The following is a 9,361-nucleotide window of genomic DNA, read 5'->3' as shown; positions in this document are numbered from 1 at the left end:
GAATAGAGGAGAAGGGACAGACAGACAGACAGACATGTCGATTCATGTTCACAAATACACATATCTTATGAAGATTAGGCATACATGTGGCAAAAACGAAAGAGAAATGAAACGTCACTGCGGAAAGAGAGTGAGACTGATATGATATACATAAACAAAGATGTCAGAAACACACACACACAGAGGGGGAGAGAGAGAGAGAGAGAGAGAGAGAGAGAGAGAGAGAGAGAGAGAGAGAGAGAGAGAGAGAGAGACAGAGACACAGAGACAGAGATTGAGGGAGGGAGAAAGAGAGACAGAGAGGAAGGAGAGAGAGGGGGGACAGGTGAGAGAGAGAGAGAAAGAAATAAAGAGAGAGAGAGACAGAGACAGAGACAGAGACAGAGAGGCGGACACGGACACGGACACGGACACGGACATTGTTTATTGCCATTGACAATACTATCCTTTGGCAAGGGGGACAATGTATGAACAAAAGAAAAACGGCGGCTTACAGAAAAATTGACACATTGCTAAGAGTATAAAAAAAAATAATAACAACAACAACAACAACAGTAGCAAAATCATAGAATAAAACATATTGCTAAGATAAAAAAGGAAAAAAAAATCTCGACCATCAAGAGCGAGAGAGAGAGAGAGAGAGAGAGAATTTCATTCATGAAGGCCTTAGCCCCATATGAGAGAGAGAGAGAGAGAGAGAGAGAGAGAGAGAGAGAGAGAGAGAGAGAGAGAGAGAGAATTTCATTCATGAAGGCCTTAGCCCCATATGAGAGAGAGAGAGAGAGAGAGAGAGAGAGAGAGAGAGAGAGAGAGAGAGAGAGAGAGAATTTCATTCATGAAGGCCTTAGCCCCATATGAGAGAGAGAGAGAGAGAGAGAGAGAGAGATAGAGAGAGAGAGAGAGAGACATACATACATACATACATACATACATACATACAGACAGACAGACAGACAGACAGACTTAGAAAGATGTGGAGAGAGAGTTCACCAAGGCCTTTGTCCCATATAAAAGAGACAGACAGAATGACAGACAGACAAAGAAGAAGTGCATGCATTGCATACCTGCTGCTGCTGCTGCAAGTACATGCTACACACTTACTAGTAGATAACACGTTGTTGTTTTTTCTCCCCCCCCCCCCCTCCTGTACACAACAACAACAACAACAGCAACCCTCGCTGCCCCAGCGGCTCCCGAACGGCCTGTGGAACTGCACGGGAACCACCTGGGATCGTCTCCGGCCTCACCTGGCCTGCAACCTCAGGTGGGAATGGAGAGTTACCGTTCTTTACTATTTTGTTAATCATAATTATGTTCTCCTGGCCCCGTTGTTCAAGTTGTTAATTTCAAGTCGAAAGCCACCGAGGCAGCCATGTGTTTGTTCTGTATTGTCCGTGGTGTTCTGTGTGGCTTGTTGTATTTGTATTTGTATTCCTTTTTATCACAACACATTTCTCTGTGTGAAATTCGGGCTGCTCTCCCAGGGAGAGGGTCGCACATACAGCGCACATTTTTTTGTATTTGTTTGCGCGACGGAGTCGTTACATTTGTTTGCATGACTTCCTGTCAAGGAATTATGTACAAAAGGGAACACCGTTGCAGTTACTAGAAAAATGCCATTGCTAGATTTTGATAAACCAATACACTCAGCACAACAAAGTGAAGAGAAGAAAAATCGCTAAGAAAATCGAAAAAGGAAAAATTCTCATCAAAAGGGAAAGTAAATAGAAACAAAGAAAGAAAAAAAAAGGTGGCCATCTTATGAAAGCGGACCCTGTTTCACATCGTCATGCTGTGTGTACAAAAATAACAAAAGGTTTATGACAGACCGAGCACGCTTTTAATAATTATAATATATTTTATACTTTAGATAAGATGTTGGTTTTTCTCCATGCCGTTATATGTACTTTAGCAGCAGCAACGGACATGCACATATACACACCACTTGACACTTGGCAACACGAGCACCACACACACACTCTTAATGTTTTATCATGTCATTCGTGTTAATCACTAATAGATGGCACCGTTGAGAGCTTCTGCACCGGACGGGTGATTTTGCCGGAAATCGACCGAAGTTGGAAATCAGCTTACACTTGAGAACGGGATTTCACTTCATTGCAGCTCTCAAGGGCGTGAGGTCTGGCATAATCTCACTGCGGTCAAATCGCCAGGATAAGTGCTGACGGCAGCGTAATCCTACGGTTGAGGCCTTAGGGGGCAAAATGGAGTTTAGTTTTGATTTGAAATTCAGATGAATCTCGTAGTGATTATTGATAAGTTTTTTGCTAAGGGCAACATGGATTACTGTGTGAAGTCAAGTGTTGATAGGCGTGAAATGAATAAATGAATAAGATAAATAGATATAATATAAATGTCTAAATGAATTGAGAGATTGACAGACCAGAGACAACAGACAGACATCAGTTACAATACACATCTATAAGATCATACATGTGCAAAACGAATAGAAATGAATATGTATGGTGACACAGATAGACCTGTAGTGTTTACATAGATCCAAAGTCAGAAACGTACACAACAGAGGAAGAGGCAGAGAGAGCAGAGGTGTTTATGATTGACGGAGTAAAGCGATGAAGCGGTTTAATTTGGCACTTGACAAGATTCATGACACGAAAGATCTAGGATAATGATAAGAGGAGTGAGGAACGTCAATAGCTGAGTGTGTGGATAGTATGGTGAGGTTAAGAGGTAGTGAGATGCAAAGACTAAAAAAAAGGAGGACAAGGGTTGTCAGGCAAACGAGAAGAATCTCTGGAACACACGAACTACACACGAAGTTATGCAAGACAATATATGGCAAGGACAAAGAAAAAAGAAGAAAAAAGGCTGGCGTATACGAATTGGGAACAGTAATTTAAAAAAATCCAGACAACAAAAAAATAGCAATAAATAGATACATATTCTAAGATAAAAAAAGGAAAAAAAAAATCTCGACCATCAAGAGAGAGAGAGAGAGAGAGAGAGAGAATTTCATTCATGAAGGCCTTAGCCCCATATGAGAGAGAGAGAGAGAGAGAGAGAGAGAGAGAGAGAGAGAGAGAGAGAGAGAGAGAGAGAGAATTTCATTCATGAAGGCCTTAGCCCCATATGAGAGAGAGAGAGAGAGAGAGAGAGAGAGAGAGAGAGAGAGAGAGAGAGAGAGAGAATTTCATTCATGAAGGCCTTAGCCCCATATGAGAGAGAGAGAGAGAGAGAGAGAGAGAGAGAGAGAGATACATACATACATACATACATACATACAGACAGACAGACAGACAGACTTAGAAAGATGTGGAGAGAGAGTTCACCAAGGCCTTTGTCCCATATAAAAGAGACAGACAGACAGACAGACAGACAGACAGACAGACAAAGAAGAAGTGCATGCATTGCATACCTGCTGCTGCTGCTGCAGTACATGCTACACACTTACTAGTAGATAACACGTTGTTGTTTTTTCTCCCCCCCCCCCACCCTCTTCCTGTACACAACAACAACAACAACAGCAACCCTCACTGCCCCAGCGGCTCCCGAACGGCCTGTGGAACTGCACGGGAACCACCTGGGGGCGTCTCCGGCCTCACCTAGCCTGCAACCTCAGGTGGGAATGGAGAGTTACCGTTCTTTACTATTTTGTTAATCATAATTATGTTCTCCTGGCCCCGTTGTTCAAGTTGTTAATTTCAAGTCGAAAAACCACCGAGGCAGCCATGTGTTTGTTCTGTATTGTCCGTGTGTTCTGTGTGGCTTGTTGTATTTGTATTTGTATTCCTTTTTATCACAACAGATTTCTCTGTGTGAAATTCGGGCTGCTCTCCCCAGGGAGAGCGCGTCGCTACACTACAGCGCCACCCATTTTTTTGCATTTTTTCCTGCGTGCAGTTTTATTTGTTTTTCCTGTCGAAGTGGATTTTTCTACAGAATTTTGCCAGGAACAACCCTTTTGTTGACGTGGGTTCTTTTACGTGCGCTAAGTGCATGCTGCACACGGGACCTCGGTTTATCGTCTCATCCGAATGACTATCGTCCAGACCACCACTCATGGTCTAGTGGAGGGGGAGAAAATATCGGCGGGTGAGCCGTGATTCGAACCAGCGCTCTCAGATTCTCTCGCTTCCTAGGCGGACGCGTTACCTCTAGGCCATCACTCCACTGTTAAGGATTAAAGAGGCTGTGCCAGTCTTGAATAAAAGCAGATTCGTGTTTGAACATTTCTTCTGTCATTGCTGCTGTGTGAATATGTCAAATGATCGGTTTTAGGACAGACCCGGCACTTCCTCTTTTTTTAAAATTTATTTTATTTTATTTTATCTTTTATTGAGTAAGTGTCTGGGTTTGTTCCAATGCACCTTTTATTTACCTGTGTGCCAGCGCATGAATCGGTAGCATGAGCAGCATTTGACTTGAAGGTGTGTACCTTGTGAATGGAGAGAGTTACCACTCTTTACTATTCGTTAATCATTTCATCTCCTGCCCTCGTTGTTCATTAATTTTCAGATGGGAGTGTCACCAAGGTGAGGACGAAGACCCCTGCTGGGACTGCGGACCCGGGGGATGGTTCTCTGTCGCCGGAGAAGGAGGAGGGGGAGGAGGAGGAGGGTGCTACAAGCTTGTAGAACCTTCCGGGAACGTCACCTCCCTGGAAGCACGCAGTCGGTGCAAGCGCGAGGGAGGGTACCTGGCCAGTTTCTCCACCTGGCGGGAAAACGTCGCCGTTCTCAAAGTGCTGTGGAGGGACTGGAACAGTCAGTTCTATCACGGGTTGAGGAACGTGGACTTCGGGGCTTCTCACTTGTGGGTGTTTCGTGTGTGTGTGTGTGTGTGTGTGTGTGTGTGTGTGTGTGTGTGTGTGTGTGTGTGTGTGTCTGTGTGTGTCTGTCTATCCGTGTGTGTGTGTGTGTGTGTGTGTGTGTGTGTGTGTGTGTGTATCTCTGTGTGTGTGGGTGTGTGTGTGTGTGGGTGTGTGTGTGGTAGAGAGAAAGAGAGAGAATGAATAACAGTGCTGCCTGATCATTTCTGTTGTGATTGTTACAACAGCACCAGCAACAACAACAACAACAGCTACTACTACTACTACTACTACTACAATCAGTAGAAGTAGCAATAGCAGCACTGAGTAACTGTTGTAGCTGGGTTTGCAGCACCAGCATCAGGAGCCTGCAGCAGTGGTGTTGTAGATGTTGGTTTAGCATCGAAATGTCAGGAAGACGGTCGAGCAACAGTAGAAGGAGCATGCAGTGCAGTAGCAGCAGTGTTGTTTTTATGATTGCCATCGATTATACTACTGCCGTCATAAGACGGTATATTTTTTCCCTTCCTTGCTTCCCTGCCCTGTTGCTCAAATCAACACTATCTGTTATAATGGAGTGATGGTCTAGAGGTAACGCGTCCGCATAAGAAGCGAGAGAATCTGAGAGCGCTGGTTCGAATCACGGCTCAGCCGCCGATATTTTCTCCCCTTCCACTAGACCTTGAGTGGTGGTCTGGACGCTAGTCATTCGGATGAGACGATAAACCGAGGTCCCGTGTGCAGCATGCACTTAACGCACGTAAAAAAAGCCCACGGCAACAAAAGGGTTGTTCCTGGCAAAATTCTGTAGAAAAATCCACTTCGATAGGAAAAACAAATAAAACTGCACGCAGTAAAAAATGAAAGAAAAAAAAAAAGGAAAAAAAAAAAGAAAAAAAGAAGAAGAAGAAGAAAAAAAGAAGAAAGCGCTGTAGTGAAGCGACGCGTTCTCCCTGGGGAGAGCAGCCCGAATTTCACACAGAGAAATCTGCTGTGACAAAAAGAGAAATACAATACAATACAATACAATAATAATAATAATAATAATAACGGCAACAACAGTAATAAATTCTTGTCATTTTCGTGTTTATGCTGATGCAGGTACGGACCCTATTTCTTCCAGTGGGAAGACGGAGCCATAGCTTACGGCACGGTGACCTCCAATTTGCGAAACGGCCATCCTCTGTGCAGTATTGTCAGAAAAACGGAGCCGATGAACGCCCTTACCTACTGCCTTCATCCGCAGCCAGCGGACATTCTGTGTGAAAAGGACAGAACGGTGCTGGATGCAGCAGCAGCAGCAGCAGCCTCGTCGTCGGGGCTCCACGAACCCAGCTCCAACAGCAGCAGCAGAAAACGGCTGAAGCATCAAACTGATTTCGCCATCCATGTAAGCAACGAAATCGACCGGAAAAGATTCGAGAAGTGTGAATCCGGCAGCCTAGCGCATGCATTTCTGTCGTGTGACCGTTCTTGCTGGCCATCGTCCTCCACCGTTCAGGTCCAGAACACGAGGGGTCATTGGGGAATCCCATCCTCCTCCACGTGTCCTTCTGCTGTGACGCCACTTCCTCCCTACTTCGCATGCGCCAGCGGAAAGCAGCGCGTGAGCTACACGCTCGTGTGTGATTACAGATCGGACTGTCTTGATGAAAGTGATGAGGACTTTTGTGTTTTTCGGCCTTGCAGTTCCAAGGAGTTCAAGTGCGGGAACAGCAAACAGGTGAGCAATAAAAGGGGGGTAAACAGCTGGTCGATTACAAAAAAAGAAAAGAAAAAAAAAAAAAAAAAAGAAAAAAAGAAGAAAAAAAAGGCCAGTGCCAGTGATAGGAAGAAATAGAAAGTTGGACAAAGAGAGAGAGAGAGAGAGAGGGTGGGTGGGGGTGGGTGTAGCGAGTGTGCGTCTTTGTGTCTGTGTGCGTAGCAGTGAGCCTTTCGAGTGTTTTGCAAAGTTACGACATCCCACAAAAGCTGAAACGTTTGTTGTTTGTTTCTGGCCGAGTGTTTTTCACTGACATGTTTGTATTTGTATTTGTATTCGTTTTTATCACAACACATTTCTCTGTGTGAAATTCGGGCTGCTCTCCCCAGGGAGAGCGCGTCGCTACACTACAGCGCCACCCATTTTTTTGTATTTTTTCCTGCGTGCAGTTTTATTTGTTTTTCCTGTCGAAGTGGATTTTTCTACAGAATTTTGCCAGGAACAACCCTTTTGTTGCCATGGGTTCTTTTACGTGCGCTAAGTGCATGCTGCACACGGGACCTCGGTTTATCGTCTCATCCGAATGACTAGCGTCCAGACCACCACTCAAGGTCTAGTGGAGGGGGAGAAAATATCAGCGGCTGAGCCGTGATTCGAACCAGCGCCCTCAGATTCTCTCGCTTCCTAGACGGACGCGTTACCTCTAGGCCATCACTCCACTGTTTTGTTTTATGTATATTTGTTTTGTTGTGCAGTGTATACCTTTCAAGGGATGGTGTTCCGGGAGACTGGAGTGCATCAATTCTGCCGATGAAACAAGCTGTGGGCAAGAGGCCAGTTTGCTGGGAAACAAACTCTTCGACACGTATCCATATCTTCCCCCTGCCGTCATCACCTTCCGCCATCCAAGAGCCTACCAGATCTCGACCCTCAATGCCAATGCTTTTGACCGCGGAATCATCGGGTGTCCGCTGACACACTACCTGTGCCCCGAGGGTGGATACTGCTTGCCTCTCTACACCGTCTGCAACGGCATGTACGACTGCCCCACTAAGGATGACGAACAGGACTGTGAGCACTACACCTGCCCCGGTTTTTACCGCTGTCGTGGGCACACCAACTGTCTTCATGCCAGACACCTGTGTGACGGAATGGTTCACTGCCCTGAGCATGATGACGAGCTGATGTGTGACCGCCCAAACTGCCCCGAGCACTGCGGTTGCCATGGGCACGCATTTGTGTGTAAGAAACCGTTCTCAGCTGAGCAGTTTCCAGAACTACGTTTTCTGGACGGTCGTGGTTCTGGTATGTCCCTACAGAGCCTGACCTCGAACACTGTTTTAGTGCATCTCAGTTTGGCGAACTGTGACCTAGCCCATCTTCATCGTGTGACCCTTCCCAATCTGCAGAGTCTGGACCTAAGCGAAAACCGAATTGGCTCTGTTAATGGCAGTTTCTTGATGAAGCACGTTCAAAACCTGCGTGTACTCTTCCTAGCTCGTAATCCGCTGCAGCCCACAATCTTCACTGATGTCGGACCGGGAATCAAACCAGCACCCTTGGTGATGTTAGATGTGTCAGGATCACACCTGCCTGTGGTAGATCCCGTTTATTTGGAACTGTTCTCAGAGCTGCAGGTTCTGAACTTTTCATATTGTGCTGTGGACACGATTGTAGGCAATCACTTCCAGAAAAGTGGACGACTTCGTGTGGTAGATTTCAGTGGAAGTCCCTTGTCAGCAATACCCCAAACTCTGATCCGTAATCTGTCGAGTCTTCGAGCTGTCTTTACGGCTAACTACAGACTATGCTGTCCGCAGGCACTGCCTGAAGGCTTCAATCTCAATGACTGCATTTTTCCTTATTCAGAAACTCTGCAGTCAAGCTGCGAATCTCTGCTGGGTGTCAGTTTGCTATCAGTCCTAATTCTAGCCTTTGCCGTTTCAGCACTGATGGGAAATTTGACCACATTTCTGATTGAAGTCATCTTCCTAAAGGGCGTGAAAGAGCACGGGTTTAATGTTTTTGTGGTCCATATTTTCGCCTCTGACTTCCTGATGGGGTTGTATCAGGTGACGCTGTGGACGGCTGATCGGTATTTCTACGGGGTGTTCGTGTGGGTGGAGAGTGCCTGGAGACAGAGTGTGACGTGCCAGGTGGCAGGCTTCCTGTGCTTTCTGTCCAGCAGAGTCACCACCCTCATCGTGGCCGTTCTCACGCTGGACAGAACCCTCACTCTCTCTTCTCTCCACACCCCTGCCCGTTTCAGTCCCAAGACGGCCCACCTGGTTTCCACGTGCTGCTGGGTTCTTGGAGTCGCGTTCTCAGCGACGCCTTTGTTCATCCCGGACAAACAATGGGACATCTACAACCAGACAGAAACCTGCATGGCCCAGCCTTTGTTGAGATTGTCCAGCTCAGGTCAAAGCTTCGTTTTCGCCGTGCAGGGCGTTCTTAGTCTGCTCCTGGGCATTCTGACAGCCGTGGGTTTGGTGAAAATCTACGCGTGCGTTCAGTCCAACAGGATGGCGTTCGTCAACTCTCCAGCCACGACGTGGCAGAACATCGTCATGGCTCGCCGCGTTCTGACCCTGGCTGTGGGCGACGCGCTTGGCTGGACGTTCGTTGGGGGGCTGAGCCTGGTGGTGAGGCTGGGCGGTCTGGTGCTCCCTGCAGACTTCTCCAAGGTGGCCCTGCTGCTGGCTGTCCCCGCCCCGTCGGCGCTTCGCCCGCTGTTGTTCGGCTTCAGTGCGTTGGCGGAAAAGAATCGCGCCGTTCAGAACGAGAGACTTGTGAAGCGTCTGCAGCTGAAGGCTCGGAAAAGCGTGTCGTGAAATTCTTATCTATTTATTCATTCATTTATTTATTTA

The sequence above is a fragment of the Babylonia areolata genome, chromosome 12 (genome assembly GCF_041734735.1).
Source record: "Babylonia areolata isolate BAREFJ2019XMU chromosome 12, ASM4173473v1, whole genome shotgun sequence".
NCBI lineage: Eukaryota > Metazoa > Mollusca > Gastropoda > Neogastropoda > Buccinidae > Babylonia > Babylonia areolata.
Note: the sequence above shows the minus strand (reverse complement) of the source record.